Genomic DNA, 19,256 nt, shown 5'->3' on the forward strand with positions numbered 1-19,256 from the left:
CTGGCAACTTAGTTAATGCCAGCCAGACGACAGAGAAAGAAAGAAAGAGAAAGAGAGATAGAGAGAAGAATGACAAGGACCTCAGAAAGAAAAAAGTTTATAAAAGAGAATAATGGTCAGGGAAGAGATGGGTGCAAAAGGCAATCCTCAAGTCAGACAAAACGTGACGTGGAGTTTGATGATAAAGAAACGATCAGAGAAAGTTAGACCTAGTGATAATGTCAGGCGGGTGGGTGGGTGGGAGGTTGGGGTGGGTGGGAGGTTGGGGTGGGTGGGAGGTTGGGGTGGGTGGGAGGTTGGGGTGGGTGGCAGGTTGGGGTGGGTGGGAGGATGGGGTGGGTGGGAGGTTGAGGTGGGTGGGAGGTTGGGGTGGGTGGGAGGTTGGGGTGGGTGGGAGGTTAGGGGTGGGTGGGAGGTTGGGGTGGGTGGGAGGTTGGGGTGGGTGGGAGGTTGGGGTGGGTGGGAGGTTGGGGTGGGTGGGAGGATGGGGTGGGTGGGAGGTTGGGTGGGTGGGAGGGTTGGGGGTGGGTGGGAGGTTGGGGTGGGTGGGTGGGAGGTTGGGGTGGGTGGGTGGGTTGGTTGAGGTGGGTGGGAGGTTGGGGTGGGTGGGAGGTTGGCGTGGGTGTGAGGTTGGGGTGGGTGGGAGGGCATATACATTGTCAGCTCTGTCAGTCTTAGGAGTGTGGTACCCGTCCCTTAGCATTGTTCCCTGTTTACGTCCCCCTGTCATTGTCTCTTCCGTCTGTTCTCCACCGTCGTTGCTATCCATCTGTATGTTATTCTCTTTCATCGTATTTTTCCGTTCGTAATGCATCTTCTCGTTCACAACTCTTACTAACGGATTATTTCACAAGTTTCAGTCTTTATAATATGACGAATGTAGGTTTGCTGTATTAGAGAGAGAGATCAATCAGGAGTCAGAGTCAGGGAGTGAATCAAGGGTGAGGAGGCGAGGTAGCGTGTAGCGAGAAGGTTAGGGTGGTGAGAGAGAGAGAGAGAGAGACTCTATTACAGATCATAGATATATCCTGGTAAGATTGTGTTTTCACTCTTTCACTCTTGTATTATATGACTAAGGAGATTAATTATTGGTCAGTGTATTCCTGAATGAATCGACTTACTCTCAAGGAATTAGTCAAATCAGATGTTAAATGTGGGGTGGGGAGGTTGGTAACGATAAAGGTTTTCCAATGTAAAATCTAGTTATTCATATTGACTTTTAGGGATAATAATTCAATCGTTTAAACCTTATCTAACTAAGCCTGGCATACGTCACTCTCAACAAATCATGTCAAGGTTCTCCCCAGTTACGTGATTTACCTGCCCTATCCACTTGCCTCCTTCCATATGTGAGACGTCGAACCAACACACACACAGACGAGGCCCCTATAACCTCTCCACACCTCTGAACAAAGGTGCCCAGGATGCTTCGTGCTCCAAGCGATGGTGCTGGCATTATACTGTTTACGACCTAAGGGCAAGGAAGATGTGGCACTGGGCGTAGTAATCGAGCGGGAGAGTCGGTCATATAACTTCAAACACCGACTCTTTTAACAACGTGAGTGAAGTAACATCACTATTGTCTCGTTTAGTAAAGAGTTAGGGGGGGGGGCCTCCTTCTCCAGTGCCCTGCTGTTTGTCACTAAGGAGGATGAACTCCATAAACGTGGATGTCTTTAAGAAACTGAGGGAACATTATGAGTTTCTATACATTTGATGAGCGATACAAGAGATTTCAAAACTCACTCGGTTACAGAAAGAAAATTAAGAGAGGTGTTGGGGTTATTTACTGAGATGAAATAAAATAAATGATTCCTCTAATTCCTAACTAAACGATAAGGTGATGGTAGTGTTCATTGTCGCTTCTGTCAACTGTAAGAACATATATCCCAGGAGTCGAGTACACCTTCCTCATCCCCGCTAGTAGACTCCTTACTTTGGATACACTTTCCCCTAGTTACGTCCCGGGCTGGTGAGAGGCTATGGGAGGCAAGTATCTCTCCCAAACTCGTTATATCAATGAGTGCGAGGTAGATGTCTCCATAGAAAATTTACCTGTAATATAATGAACTCCTTTACTTCTTTTTAAATTGAGTCTCTTGACCAGGTATTGCCCCCCCCCCCCAAAACAAGGTCCTCTTCTCGTTTGCAAAGTTGGTCAATATTTCCTGGTAAACTTGTAGTCACTGATATTCGCTGTCCATAGAAATAAATCCCTTTTCTGTTTTATAGTTAAAGGTTATATTGGATTCCTGGCATAAACCCATTTGAGAATATTTTATTTTTTCGTCCTGACAGGGTAGTCGAGCCGGACTTGTGTGAGTATGTGTGTGTGTGGGCGTGTATGTGTGTTTGAACGTGTGTGTGTTTGAACGTGTGTGTGTTTGGACGTGTGTGTGTGTGTTTGGGCGTGTGTGTGTGTGTGGGGACGTGTGTGTGTGTGTTTGGGCGTGTATGTGTGTTTGGACGAGTGTGTGTGTGTGTGTTCGGACGTGTGTGTGTGTGTTCGTTTGGACGTGTGTGTGTGTGTGAGGGTATGTGTGTATGTATGAATGTATGTAGACTGCCACTTTAACAATAAATGTCACAGGTATTAGTAAAAATTGACGTTCGGATAAAAATAAAATATTTCAGCCTGGAAACAGATTTACAGAATTACGATCTAACCCAAATTGGACAAAGAAGAGAAAATAGAAAAAGTCGTTATCCGAAAAAAAAACTTGTCCTGAATTATGGTTAAAAATTATTCTTGTTGATTAAATGTAAAAAATGCGGCAGGAAAATATTGATATGAATATTTGAGGGAAAATTAAAAATATATGAGAGGAAAATAACGAGAAAAGTGACGGTATGACTCGTGAGCATAATTGTTCTACTACCACTACCACTACTACCACTACCACTACTACCACTACTATTATTACTTCCTTTATTGCCACCATTATTATCACCACTACTACCACAATCATTTCCACCACTACAACAACATTATTACCACCACCACCACCACCACCACTAGCACCATTATTACCACTACCATCATTACTACTACTACTACCACTACCGCCATTACTACTTTTTTACTACTACTACTACTACTACTATTACTATTACTACTACTACTACTACTACTACTACTACTACTAATAATAATAATAATAATAATAATAATAATAATAATAATAATAATAATAATAATAATCAGTAAGTAACAAAGAAATACACGTTTAGTAGTTCACATCAAAGAGTATTTTCCAACCTGGGGCGAGTGTAAAACAGCCTACGTCACATTAACCACCTGGGCGGTATCTGGCCTAAGTTAGTTTAAATCCGGGGTTTAAAGGGGCCCAGTGGGGGGGGAGGGGGGTGTAAATTGGCCTGTTACACCGGAGTCATTATCACCACCAACAACACTCCCACCAGCACACAACCATCTCCACCATTACCACCAATACCAATACCTTCAACGACAAAAGCACTATCACCAACACCACTAGCACCATAACCACAACCACAGTCATTACTACCGCAGTCAAAATCATCACCATCACCACCACCACCACAACCCAAATTATTGACACCAAACCACAATCTTCATCATCATCATCATCACCACCATAACTACAATTGTCACTACGGCAACCTCAATCATCACCTCCTTAACCAACTCCACCACAATAATTGTCACCATCACCATCACCACAATCCCCACCAGGGACCACACGGATAAGTCGGGTTGATAGATCATGGAGGTGTGGTGGGGGAAGTCACACACACACACACACACACACACACCATCACATATCATTTCAGATAAAACAACAATCTGCTGCCAGTTACACATTAAATAAATAACTATGTAGTTGTTTTACACACATGCATACACATGGGCAGCTACGTTTAAAAATAAAAAATTATGGCTCTTTAAAATCAACAAACACCCATGATGACGCATAACAAAATTCCCACCATTTCTATTTTAAATTCAAACGATTGGACATAAATTTACAAATAAACCCGTGAGTTGTTGTGTCCGTGTGTTACTCTCTGTCAGTGAGTGAGTGTCTCTGAAAGTCCTATAGAGATCTGCTGCCGTAGTTGTTAATAGAGAGAGAAACTTTATATAATATTATGGATAAATGTCAATGATCTGCCAGTGATCTGTGCCTCCAGTAGTATGTGGAGGACAGTGATCTGTGTCTCCAGTAGTATGTGGAGGACAGTGATCTGTGTCTCCAGTAGTATGTGGAGGACAGTGATCTGTGTCTCCAGTAGTATGTGGAGGACAGTGATCTGTGTCTCCAGTAGTACGTGGAGACCAATGACCGGTGTCTCCAGCAGTAAAAGATAATACGTCGCATAACTAAATATTTATACTACAACTGCTCCTCCGGCAGGAGTGTGAGAGCACGTCTTGGAGGGTCGTAAAGCCTCAGAGATTGGCACATTAAATTTTCCTTCTGACTGGCGTAACGTGACACCACATATAACGCCTCCATTTACGCTGCGACTCTCAATTGACTGACAAAATAGTGTGTCGACATCGGCCTGAAACTACAGTAACTAAGTATATATTGTAAGCAGGTGAAAAATAGACACCCTAGATTATTTCACCTTACGATTAACCTAACCTAACCAAACCTAACCTAACCTAACCGTCATGTGATCAGATTCTCGTGTACTCAATTACGGCGTAAAAATTTGAGAATCCGATAATTGAGTTTTTTTTTTTTTTAGATTTGGGTTTCAGAATCATAATGAGTTCTGTCGAGGTGAGAACAGGTGGTGATTATAACAGGGTGAGGTCGTTTGTGGACTGTCTGTTAATGTTGTCGTGTTTCTAATGGTGTGTGTGAGGGGGGGGGGTAAAGGTGTTTTGTTTATAATGGTAACAGTGTTTATGTGTTGTCTGGTACGTTTAAATAGTAATTTGATATTAATCCCGTGGTTCTTTATTTTCCAGTACACTTATTGTCTGAATGGCCTTGTGTAGACAGTATAAGGACAGAATGCACATATATACGGGCATACTTTTCGCTGATTGGTCCTTTGTCAAAATTATATAGTGAACCAGTTTAAACCTTCATAAACCTCTACTTAAACCTATCCTTCCCTGTGAGACGCATAGTAGGTGACGTCATGAATCAAACAACCAATCACAAACTAGTATACGTCACTCTGAACCTGACGTCACTCTACATAAGAATATGAGTGATAAAAGTAAGTGGAGAATTTAATGTTTGTCCCGCTGTTCTTATACACGACTCCTGCCGGCCGTCACATGCAACCTAACCTAACCTAACCAGCGGGAATTTCTACGTTTCGACCATAAAAGAACACGCCACTGCAGGCTCAAAGTGGCAAAACGCGACTTTATAGAGGAGGAGGGAGCCATCGGGTGCTGTTGATGGCTCATACTGGCGCAGATATTAAGGAACGGGACACAGTGTTTAATGTATGAATACTTGGAAAAAAAAATCCTTACCTTTCTATTTATTCTCCCGTACCTGCCTATTTAGTTGTAATTAATATGAAAGTATTCTTAAGTTGGTAGATGAAGGTAATTAAATAGTTCAGTTAATAAGAAAATAAACTAAATGTGAACACCTGGGAACTGTAGTAAAATGTATTATAGTCATTTTGTTTTTATTTGGTTCATTGTTTTCTGTAATAGTAAATCGTATTTTTTTTATGATATTGTACAGAATGTTTTTGTGCTTGTATGTGTGTGGGGGGGCTATGTGTGTGTGTGTGTGTGTGTGTGTGTGTGTGTGTGTGTGTGTGTGTGTGTGTTATGGACCTATTCCTGCATATTTATAGGTTCAAGGGTATAGGGGCGTGTAAATGAAAAAAAATCAATATTATACAGTAGTTATACATATTAGAATTCATGTTTATGTATGATTTTATCTTCCCCGCGTAAATTTGACGATCGACGAGGCTTTGGTATATTTTGGCACTCAAGGAAAAAATATAGTTCAGGAAGAGTCAGAAAGAGACTGGTTAAAAATATATATAAATTAGTCTCCCCAAATAAACATCTTGGTTTTGTCTTAGATACACAACAAACAGAAGGTTGAACGTGTTATAGTTAATGTTTATGTTGAATGTTTATAACTTTGCATTAAAATATAAGAAAATATGTAAATAAAAGACATTATACTAGACAAGATGGTTACCAATGTAGTTTTTGGTGAAGAAATGGATACAAAATCTCTAAAAAAAAAAATATTATATGTATGTGACATATTGGGTAATAATGAAACACGCAAAACAAAAACAAAATGAAGAATAGAATAAAATATGTAAACAAGAGGGGTGAAGCAAGAGGTGGAGATGAGAAAAGAAAATAACAGACATTCAGAGCACAGGAGGAAAATGATGGCACAAGACATACTGTTTAAGACTTCCACAGTGTCCAGGTGTGGCAAAAGACTCACCTGGTAGACATAGATAAGCTACACATTTTCAGACTTTAGGAAAACTGAAGAAAATTCTGAGTAATTCATGAAGTAAAATTAACGTAAGAACATTTAATCAATATATATTTTTTATGAACATATAATATGAGAGGATTGCTAGACTCAACAGGTGTCATTAGTTAACACCTATACTGAAAACATATCATGGAAGTCTGTTTTTTTTATCAATATTAAAGAATGGAACAAAATGGATCTTACCTGTCCAGTTTGTTTGACTTTTTCCTCACATAAAACACTATTTTTATTATTGTTTTCTAAAATTTATAGAAGCAAACATATGGCTTTTATTGAAGATATTTATTCTTTAGGTTAGTTTACAGTCACCACACAGTGTATCTATTAGTTAGTTAATGTCGAGGAGTACACAGACAAGATGGTGTAGTTGGACTGCCCGGGAGTTAGGTGCAACACGGAGAGAGACAGACAGACAGACAGTGGCCTAGAGCGTGAGGACGAGTCACCCTCCTCCTACCACCGCTGCACCACGACTGAACCCTCTTTCCCCTCGGCCCTCACTCACCGGCTATATACCTGGACCCACTCACCACCACCACCACTACCACCACCACCACCACTGCCACCCACCACCACCCACTACCACCACCACTGCCACCCAACACCACCACTACCACTGCTACCACCACCACCACCACTACCACCACTACCACCACTACCTAAAACAGAAAGTTAGCTCTGTTAATTCTGTAATCTTGTTGGAGTAGATTATTACTAACTTAAAGACCTTCGTTGTTGAAGCTCAGTAATTACTCAACAACAACAACAACAACCACTACCTACACACACCATCAAAATCATCATCTTCTAACACCATACACATAAATCATCACCACCTCTCCCCCTTTCTAGTATTACAACCACCACCACCAATGCTAGTACTCACCACCTCTAGTATTACAACCACCACCCCCATTCCTCCTGCTAGTACTACAACCACCACCCTCTATTACAACCACCACCACTGCAACCACTACCCTCTGCTACTACTACACCACCACTACCCCTCTGCTAGTATTACAACCACCACCCATTCCTCCCTTCTACTACAGCCACCACTCCCCTCTGCTAGTAACCCCACTCCTCCTGCTAGTACTACAACCACCACTACCCTCTGCTACTACAACCACCACTACCCTTCTGCTAGTTACCCACCACACCCCTCTGCTAGTATTACAACCACCACTACCTCTGCTAGTATTACAACCACCACCACCATTCACTCCTGCTAGTACTACAACCACCACTACCCTTCTGCTAGTATTACAACCACCACTACCCCTCTGCTAGTATTACAGCCACCACTACTCCTCTGCTAGTATTACAACCACCACCACCATTCCTCCTGCTAGTACTACACCACCACTACCCTTCTGCTAGTATTACAACCACCACTACCCTTCTGCTAGTATTGCCACCACTACCCCTCTGCTAGTATTACAACCACCACTACCCCTCTAGTATTACAACCACCACCACCATTCCTCCTGCTAGTACTACAACCACCACTACCCTCTGCTAGTATTACAACCACCACCACCATTCCTCCTGCTAGTATTACAACCACTACTACCATAACTCTACTATATATTACAACCACCACCATCACTACCATCATTCCTCCTGCTAGTATTACAACCACCACTACCCCTCTGCTAGTATTACAACCACCACCACCATTCCTCCTGCTAGTATTACAACCACTACTACCATAACCCTACTATATATTACAACCACCACCATCACTACCCCTCTGCTAGTATTACAACCACCACCACTCCCCCAGGAACCTCGGCAGTGTTCCGAACATAAACACATAACTAACGTGGTTTAAGGCTCCCACTTGTCATTACCTTTTAATCTTTTCCACTGTTGGACTTCTCTACATGTGTAAGTTGTTCAGCTGAAATCTGGTTCCTCAGTTTCCATTCCATAGTCCTAGAACTTGATTTTTTTTCCACATTAAATTGCATCTGACATTTTTCCGTCTATAGTAAAAGTTTGTTTGGGTTTTCCTGTAATTTTTCAATGTTGTTGTTATATTTAATTACATCCAGATAAAACAACATATTAAATAATAGTCGATACTGTAGAGAAAAGTAGATTTTTTTCTTTTGATTGGTTGGTCTGACGTTTATAATCTACCAAGTTTGATATGAGAACGATTTGGTATATGGGTTTTAGCACGAGTTGGTACGGGATTAGTTAACCAGTATTCCCATCACCACCACAACCACCACCATGACAGTATTACACCACTCACGTTGCTAGTTATTTATACCCACTACCACCACCAACACACGGCTTGGCTAGTAGAACGCTCACTACCACTTTTCTGCTAGTATTTACATCCAGCCACACGTCACTGTTAAAATAAAAGGGGAGTGTATAGCCGCGAATAAACAGGAGGAAGGGGCAGAGTAAAGCGAGTCATCTGGGCTAAGTGAATGAACGTCTTTGGGGGTGGGCGGTAATGTCTGAGTTGTATATAATATCCTGCTGAGAGCCTTGGTGCTGTATCTCCTCCTCCGGGTGTACGCTGCTGGAGGAGGGGTAGAGGGTGTTAGTGTGGTGGGAGTAAGCATGTTTTTGAGTATTTTAAAATGTTACGGGCGATATACAATGCTCTTGGGATTTGTGTGTGTGTGTGTGTGTGTGTGATTTTTATGCATGTGTGAATTCATATAAGCATGTATGAATGCATGCCACGTTTACATATAAAAGTGCGTGAGTGTCTTGGGTGTATGTGTATTGGTACAATTCTGCATACATAAATACCATGAAAAAACTTGCATGCGTGTGTTTACAGGGTGAAACTTTGGCCAACTTTCCTTACCTCATTTGCCTCTGTCTACCCAGCAGTAATTGAGAACCTGGATGTTAATCGATTTGGGGATCGTGTTGCGGGGTAATTGTTAGCCAGTGCGGTTGGTGAGTTGTCCGGTCTTCTCGGATTACTCTTTGACACTGGTTAATACAGCTCGTTACCGTAGGATGTGGTTGTTGTTTTGGCAACAGCTTCTATACCTTAAACAAATTCACGCCTGGGTGGCCCTAGGGCTGGCCATAATTTGTGTATGTTTACGTAAGCGTATCAATTGTTTGTGCATATACATGAAAAGTGAAAGGGTGTCCGAAAGGCATGACTGGTTATGAGAGACAGCAATATATCTACGTCTACCTTCATCTTTCCGAGGGATAACTTCGCTCACAACAAACTCATAGACCTGAAGAGGATGAGAGACAAAACAAATGATGGCCCGTAGTGTCAGCAGGAGCCTCGCCCTACCTGGACTCCCTCTTGAGGACCCGGGCCTTTCCTTTATAAATTGTGGGAAGCCGACAGAATACGACAAATGGTAAATTTATTCTCGACGAGACCTTTAACCCCACTTGAGACGACTTCTAGTGGAAACAACCTACGCTCCCTACCAGGCCGTAAGCTCGTGTTTGTTTTATGAGTCTCCTGAACGTACAATACGAAAATGATGAAAGAAACAATGTTAACCGTCGTAATGATTACAGTTGTCGAGTTAACCAGTGTTATTACAGGAACTCTCAGCTCCATCATCCACACCACTTCCCAGATTAAGTAAAAAAACAAAACAACACGAACAAAGGAAACAGTTCAGCCTTGTAGTTACAAGGCTGAGCTGTTTCCTAAGTCAGCAGTCCAGTAAAGGAAGCCTTCTACTGTAGGACTTGACCATCTGCAGGGTCGTGTAGATCTATTCCCTTCTCCTCCCGAAACTCCACCGCACAATCATATATCTCCGGCAGCCTTTACAGTGGGTAGCAAGAATCACCGAGAGCCCCAACTAATCGGACTCAATCACTTTTGGCACAACGCCCACACAAGGTCATGCTGTACTGCTGGAAGGCAAACAGTAGTTAATTTACCTACGTCACCAGCCTAGCGTAAAACCATTTACTACGACAGCCAGAGTAAAACCCATTAGAACTACACAGATCCGGTATACAATAATCATTTTGTTCAAACCAAATCAGAAATTCTCAGTCAAAGGAGAAGAATTATCTTAGATGTTTGAAAGACGATAATTCTCAACTCTCTCTCCATCCCACCAGTCACCAACTGCCAGTTCCAGCATCTCACAATCACGGTTCATTTAAGGTATTTCAGCTACAATAAGGTTTAACGCTGCCACCTGGATCACAGGAAACATTTCACCAGTAAATTCATTTCTTTGTGTAGACTTTGTATTTTTTGTGCCAAACGTAGGAACACCATTGTAGTATTCAAACAAAACCATGTTGTTTTCTTAATCAGGGCGAACTATAACCCTAAAACTCACTGTTTAGAAATTATGCCACAATAGGATAAAAATTGTAGTGAAACACTCTCTATACATCCCCAACTCCTTAAATTATCTAGTAAAACGATCGTTTAAATATAATATTTGTGTCACGCGTGGTAGTGCACAGTGTCTCATCATGCTAAACATTCATTCTTATTTAAAGAGCAAATACAAGTTTTCTGTCACCTTTTCATTCTGTCGACGAAATTTTCAGCATAAAAGTAGGAGTTATTATATCAGTATACAGGGTGACTACTCTGGTAGCCGACCCTGCAACGCCGATGACCTGAAAACAAATATTCCCAATGGTGAGTGAGGCTATTCAAAAGGACATGATACAGTGAATATTGGCCATTATGGATATTAATTCATTAATAACGATTATATTAACGAAACTCCGAGATTATTAGCGAGTGCATTACGCTGTACGTTATATCCGTGAGTTCCTTCATATTAAACGATTCATTCTGTTGTTGATAACGATAAAATGACTTACTATAATGTGATACTATAGAGAGAGGTTCAGGTTCTCCTGTTTTCCTTTAACACAGAGTCTATGTTACTGTCAACCATGAATAGTCACGACATATGTAAACAATACGAGTAATGTACAGATACATACCACATGAAACTCACACATACTACTACTGCTGCTACTACGACTACTACTATTACTACTACTAATAATAATAATAACAACTCACTATGCCAGAGTTACATTTACAACAGGAAATTTATCAAAATTCCGTAGCGCTGTGACGCCACGCTGGTGTTTTTATCTTTTAATATATCGCAATGTAACGTGTGGTGTGTTGACGGTGCTGCCTGTCTGTCTGTCTGTCTGTGTCTGTCTCACCCATGATATTGACGGTATAGCACCTATACTGTTGTCTCTGTGTCTATCTGTCTATCTAATATCTGTCAGTCTACCTGTCTCTGGATTTGTGAGAACCAATGATGTTAATAGTACTGTTTCTGTCAGTCTGTCTCACCCACGATGTACACGGTGCTGCACTTGTTTACCTACAGGTCTGTCACTTTGTCTATCTGTTTTTCCTTCTGTTTGTCTAACCATTTATATCACCCATTAAGTTCACGGTCATCTGCCTATAGTCTCTCTCTCTCTCTCTCTCTCTCTCTCTCTCTCTCTCTCTCTCTCTCTCTCTCTCTCTCTCTCTAACAACACCAATATCTAAACACATTGAGAGATTTTTTTTTTGCACACAACACTATAATCCTATTCTGTCTTGACGTAAATTAATTAATTAACTTTATAACAACAATTGTTTAATCTTTTTAAGAACTGACGCCATAAAGTCACTTCTCAGGTACAGGAACAAAGGGGTAATATGGTTAGCCAGCGTCACCAATAAGACCGGGGCGAATGTAAAGCGTCTCTCTCTCCTTCCCAGCTTCCACATACTGTATACACTATATACCTCGGAGCGTGTGGGATGTGTCACGTGGTGTGTTTATGTAAAGTAACATCTGCAGTCATTACAATATGTAGTGACGGAAGAGGTAAAAACTCTAGCTAGACGTCTTTTCCTACTGAAGTTATAGGAGAAATAGAATAACATAAATTCCAAAATATTTCTCTATCTACCTGCAGGAGTCACTACAATGTATCATTTATATAAAGCTTTTGGTTTAGATTAATTAATTTATTAAGGACTAACGACCCTATTATTGATTTTGCCAGTATTTGTTCTGTCAAGGATTTACTTTGAGTCAGCGACTAATTGGACGAGATCATTAACATTGGAACAGTTTCTGCTTCAACCCCATAACCATTATCTGTCAGAGAAGAGGGAGTGAGCTTTAACGCTATAATGTAGACAATGAAATGCACAGAGATCATAATACTGCAGCAGACTAATGAACGAGAGGGTAAAAAAAATAAGAGTGTATATCTATTGTTAAGACGTAAGTAACTATTAGGGTCATTATTTGGGGTAGTTATGTGGCTATTACAGGAATAAGTGAACGTGATGGCCAAAAATAAACAACTGGAGTGGGTCTATGTTGATGTGGTAATACTGTTATGACCACGAGCCTAAAAGATTTATAAAATTTATGTAAGTCTGAATGAGGTCGCTATCCTCCCCACCACCATAAAGCATTTCTCTGTTGAAGTCGCAGAGGTAAAGTGCAGAGTCCACAACTTCTCATCAAGACTCACACAGACAGTATTACACAGAGGAAACAATTCAGCTTACCAGAACAATGTAGACGAGTGAAATCAGCATAACAGAAAGTGCCGCAGTTCTGAAACAAGACCAGCTTAAATTATTCATGAAGACAGAGAAAACAAACCGACCAAATAAAATTATTCTATCTTAGTGATCTTGATGTAGTATATAATGGAGGTCGGTATAATTTATGTCATCATAAATTGCTTATCCTCGCCTTGCGTGTATGATTTCCCGGCTTCTACTGATGGATATTTTATATTATCATTTATAATTATTTTAATAATTCTACATGGTTCTGGCAAGGCGATTTTTTTGTTCTCTAAGTAATGTTGAGTACTGTGCACCGTCCGTCACGAAAGCGAATGTTTACAATTCCCCAAACAGACTCGACCACCTCACCGGACAACGCCATGTTTGCCAGTCAGGTCAACGGTATAGACCTGACATATATTAATAAAGTGAAATGCTACATTCTCTATGGTTTGGGGAAAATCGTATACTCAAAATATATTAAATGGGAATCTCAATATCTATCAGATAACTTGTGTAGCTCAACCTCCACCACGACCTCTACCATCACCTCTACCACAACCTCTACCATCACCGCTCATCAACACTCACTTCACACCATCACACGTCTCGCCGCAGTTTCATGGAGAACTTCCATCGCTTCTCTTCATTTGGACTATTCGTACTGTATTAAATTCCTCCACCCTCTCTCATTCCTCTAGTCATGTGTATAACTGATTCTTGGTAGTTAATTCTGTTTCTCTTTACCATTTATAAGATCTCTTGTTTACGGTGATTTTCCCCAAAGAATAAATATTCCGCCTTCTTCACATTCCTTTTAATTAGTATTATCTTGGGCGCCTTCACCTTAAAATTCCATATTTCTCTGTATTTCATTCAGGTTCTGTTCTGAAGGAGACGACGTTGTCTGTAAACAGTGAGCCTCGAGGGGCCTGCCTTTGTACTTCCCTAATGAGAACGTCTGTGATTAAACTGAGTCCCTTCAAAAATAATACAGCGCTCTAGGGTGAGCCTTGATGTACGCCCACCTCCTCAGGACATCTCCCTCTGAATCTACGTACATCTCTCTCGCGCTATTCGTTTACATGTCTTGTATTGTTGACATAGAGATTCACGGTGAGGTTTTGTTATTAACACACCACAAGAGCAGCTGTCTGGTGTAGGGTCCCCTAGTCTTCTCGATGCCCGTAATTACTTTTTCTGTAAGTAGTTTCCTGAATCATCCTCAGTAAAGGTGGTAACTCTCGCTCTCACACACAGCTAGAGACAAAGCTATTATGCGACACATTCACCTCCTGCCAGTCTCACCCAGAAAAAGAGAGAGGAAGAGAGAAAGGACGGGAGACAAAGAGAGACATATTGTGAAAGAGGGAGAGAGAAGGAAATGAAAAGCGGAACGTAGATCTTCAGTATGCGACAGATCACTTTTATTCCATTACGGTCTCCATAAATTTGTGAGAGCAACATTCATCCTTGAAAATACGGATAATTGCCCTGGTTCTCCATCTATAAGACATCCTTCTCTTCCCTCAAGCTGCAGGTCGTTAGTATTGTAAGGACCTCACCCTGCGTCTTTTGTGGCTAAGATCTCTGATAGCTTTCGTAGGAGAATTGAATCAGGTCATCAAACTTTATCTCATTCTCTGTTCGACTTTACACCAATATCTCACTCTGGCTTTCCCTTCATTTAGTTACAGTTCAATAAGTCAATTTCTTGTATTAATGCCATCTTTAGTCAACATCTTTCCATATTCATTTATAATAAAATTACGAATCACGTGAAGATTAAGCATCCCAGATTATTTCACCTGGTGACCAAACAAACGAATACTTTTATTTATTTTTTATCCAAGTCTTTGTTCTATCGGCGGTGAGGTCCTACATATGTGACCTATGTGTATCTCTGAACGTGTCATCAAAAAAGCAGTCTAGATTTTTCATGGACTCTTGTTGTTTCTTGTGATGAACACTGACCTCCCGTGTGTCGCCTTCCACTTCTCGCCTCTCTATTTTTATATCAAACTTTATCAAATTGAACCTTTATCTTTTTTTAACTAAATTCGTATATTATTTATTTAGTTTATGATGATGGTTAATAAACGCCCAAAAATGATTAGGATACAATAGTTGTTTTCACCCAACAAAGCGAGTCAAAAATTATACTTCGTCAGTAGGTCAAGGTGTACAAGCTGTCACCAACACAACAACCACACCCTAAGTTAAAGAGTTGCATGACCCAGTGTCAAGGAAAAATCCAAGAAGTTCGGACAACTCGCCAACTGCACTGGCTAACCATTACACCAGAACACGATTCGCAAATCGCTAAACATCCAGGTCCCCAATTACTGCTGGGTAGACACAGGCAAATAGTGTAAAGAAACTTTCCCATAGTTTTTCACCAACCACCACCACCACCACCACCACCACAACTACCACCACCACCACTACAACAAATTCCCGTATCAGTACCGCAGCAACTGTTACAACCACTACCACCACCCAGGCGAAAAACCTGCCTCGAAATAGACCATTAAATTTAAACAGATAAATTATATTACCACAATTCCAGTTACTACACCTGCCTTCACCACACAACGATCTCCGTCTCTGAATTTACTTAAAATAAAATTCAGTCTTCAGAAAAATATTACCTTAGTATTTCTCCGGATAACAGAGTCGTTGGTGATTTGTTTAGAATGGCTTGGCAACTAGATTAGAAAAGTCACGGAAAAATCGTTTCGTTCAACTGCATTGATTCTTATTTCATTAAGTTCGTTTATTAATTGTGTTTTGTATAGTAAAGTGAACGATAAAAAAACTATTTATCTCTCTCTCTGATGTTTATATTAGGATTAGATCACAGAAATGTATGAAAGCAAAATGTTGATGCAAATAAAGTGTTGAATCATGTTAACAGGATGTAAACAAAGGGATAGTGTCAGGTGTGTGGTGGTGGGGTGTCAGGTGTTTGGTGGTGGGGCAGTGTCAGGTGTGTGGTGAGGCAGTGTCAGGAGTGTGGTGGGGCAGTATCAGGTGTGTGGTGAGGCAGTGTCAGATGTGTGGTGGGGCAGTGTCAGGTGAGTGGTGAGGCAATGTCAGGAGTGTGGTGAGGCAGTGTCAGGTGTGTGGTGGGGGCAGTGTCAGGTGTGTGGTGACGGTAGTAATATCCCCCTGTTGACTTCACAAGTTTTCTCACAACCTCAAGTAATTAACACAATCTCTCTCACTCCTGGAATCTCAGGGACGAAAAGTGTGTATGTGTGTGTGTGTGTGTGTGTGTGTGTGTGTGTGTGTGTGTGTGTGCGCGCGCGTGTGTGTGTGTGCTGGGATGCAAGACCTGGTTTCTCAAAGGACCATAGGTAATTACAACATATTTATTTCCTGATGAGAAATATAAATGCATCTAATAAAAAATAATACTGTTCTATAATAATTTCGACGTCATTTTGCCGGTTACTTTTTAGTGATGTTCTCGTATGGCGGGGCACTACACTGTGTGAGGTAACAATGCATGGCACACATCCAAGGACGCCCGGTTTAATCTGCCAGTTATTATGCCCTCTAGCCATTTTATACCCCTGCTATCAAATGGCGCACGTCAGAATATACCCGGGTATAAACTGGTGTGGATGTATTATGGTCTGCTACCTAATATAGTTAAGATAAGTGTAATCTAATTCGTGCTTATTCATGTGATCTACGAGTAACAATAATATTCCTGTGTACTGTAGCTTGTCCGAGTGAGAGATGCGGAGGTGAACAGCGAGTATATAATTAAAGTAAGGGGAACCAGCATGACCCTGGAAGGAGTGTCGGATGTCAGTCAGTGACCTGGGTTGCATTTTTTCAGTTGTTTTTCTCAACGGTAGACCACTAAAAACAAATTGTTTCTTTAAGGAACAATTATAAGCGTCAGAAGTAAATACGAATTCAGTGTTTCACGAGACTTGTGGTGGTAAGGTAGCAGTGGTAGTCTTGCCTTGCTGCTCGCCAGTGTGGTGGTGAGGTGGTGGTGGTAGTAGTAGTAGTCTTGCCAATTGCTCGCCAGTGAAACGCTTTCTCCTCTGACTACTATTTTCACTGTTTTCTCTGCAGTCAACGTTTTTCCCCCGTGAACAAAAATCTCTGTTGGTCTCGTGTTTCTTTTAACTACAGTACAGTTAGGATGAACCGCCAGGGAAGCATCAGAGCTACAACGTGTACAGCGGCAGCTCTGCTAACACAGGAAAATACATTGTAGAAATTATATCACAAATGATTGTCACAGACAGCACCTGGTTAACTGAGAACGGGTCCAACAACTGTGTAACTTAATAAAATACACTTAAACAAGTAAATCAGTTAATAAATTCATGAAGGACGAGTTGTCATTTATATAATCAGAGGCTGAAAGTTGACATAGAATGATTTCACTTCAAAATGAATTATTATAGAAATATGACAAAGCTTCATACATTAGCAGCAATTTATTTTCCTTTTAATCCATTTAAAATCATCTTTTCACAATACCATTTCAACGCACTTCACTATAAACTGTATTTGTTGTTCAATGACAACATCCGGGTTATGTTAAACAGTTGATAAAAAGATCACCTTCGTTTCTGAGGCTGAGTTGGGATATAAGCCATTTTAATATTGTAAGAAGAAAACTTTGGGTACAGCAGTGTCCTGACAGTCAGTGAGAGCAGGACGGTACAGTAGTGTCCTGACAGTTAGTGGGAACATGACGGTACAGCAGTGTCCTAGCAGTCAGTGGGAGCAGGACGGTAAAACAGTGCCCTGGCAGTCAGTGGGAGAAGGACGGTACAGCAGTGTCCTGACAATCAGCAGAAGCAGGACGGTACAACAGTGTCATGACAAAATACGACAAAAGGCAACTGACAGTTTCCTGACAACCTACAAGAAGAAATAAAACGACAGAATTATTCAGACTACAACGACGTGGGACAAGTTTGTTTATTTCACGAGAGAGAAAAGCAAAAAAACCCGGAAAGGTTAAGTCAAACAACTGAGCCGCTCCTGTTTTTCATGATATTGTAGGAGTTGCAACCATCCTTTGGTGTTCCTAGTTGTTGCAACGTGGATGTAGATAAGTAAATACTTATAAGTATACGTATAGCAGCAGCCAGGAAGGAACGCTCCAGGATCTGGTCTTTATCAAAAATTCCAAGTGAGACTCAAGTAATGACCAGCCAGCGTCCCTCTCCTCCTATATTCTCGGCGCATCTCACCCTCTGGGGAATCTCTCGTGTTATCACCTTCATTCTCCACATAGTATTTTCTCCTTTACAACGAAAACAACTGATATCAACGTCTGCTTCTTGCCTGTTGTCGTCAGGTGAGGGTTGTAGACAACATCTAACATATTGTTTATTTTAGACTGTTCCTTCACTGTGTTCTCTCCTTAACTTCATAATTGTCTCAACAACATGCAACAATAATATCAGACAATGTTGCTTGTTTGTTCTGACTCGTGATTTCAGAAACTGCCTAGACATCGAGTTATTTCCAAGTCCTTTGCTTAATGTATTCTATCCTCGCGTTAAGAACATTATTCAGACAACCTTCAAGTAATTTTAGCAGAGTGGTTTATCGGATTCCATTACAGTTAATTGATAAGGGAATACACTGTGTTATCATGTCAAGGATTGCTAATGATTTTCAAGTGAAATCTAAATATAATTTTACTGAGTTTACTGTGGAATATATAGTTATATCTGCCTATATTTGAGAACCTGTTGGTGCTGTATATACGAGGATGACGTCATCATGCCCCATTCAAGTGTCGTAGTTGTGTGTTTTTTTTTGTTTTTTTTGTTTTTACGGGAATTAGCCCACCCAGGCACAGGTCACTGACCCACATCGGGGCCTGGGGGGCGAAAATGTAATGATAATAATAATAATAATAATAATAATAATAATAATAATAATAATAATAATAATAATAATAATAATAATAATAATAATAATAATAATAATAATAATAATAATAATAATAAAAGAACCACAAAGAAATACAAAATGAAAAAAATCAAAAGTGAGGAACAATATATGTATGTTGTGTTGTCAATAGTAAGAAACAATTGAGACCCTGCAATTGTGTGTAAATGAGGCAGAAAGTCAGATCAGCAACCTGGGACTTGGTCACAATTTTCGTGATGCCATGTGACGAAGAAGCAACAGTAACTGAGACCAAAGGTGAAAAGGACAACGTACTG

At 40.8% G+C, this 19,256-nt stretch overlaps 1 protein-coding gene across 1 annotated transcript in view; it reads right to left on the reverse strand.

Annotated features, from left to right (window-relative positions):
* LOC121861432 (dipeptidase 1-like) overlaps nucleotides 1-6,984 on the reverse strand; it is a 127,876-nt gene extending 120,892 nt beyond the window's left edge. Inside the window, exon 1 of the mRNA XM_042359155.1 lies at nucleotides 6,681-6,984. The gene's annotated coding sequence lies outside the window, so the exon portion shown is untranslated. The remainder of the gene's footprint in view (nucleotides 1-6,680) is intronic.
* Between the last annotated feature and the right edge of the window lie 12,272 nt (nucleotides 6,985-19,256).

Source organism: Homarus americanus, unplaced genomic scaffold (assembly GCF_018991925.1).
Source record: "Homarus americanus isolate GMGI-L3 unplaced genomic scaffold, GMGI_Hamer_2.0 scaffold24260, whole genome shotgun sequence".
Classification (NCBI taxonomy): domain Eukaryota; kingdom Metazoa; phylum Arthropoda; class Malacostraca; order Decapoda; family Nephropidae; genus Homarus; species Homarus americanus.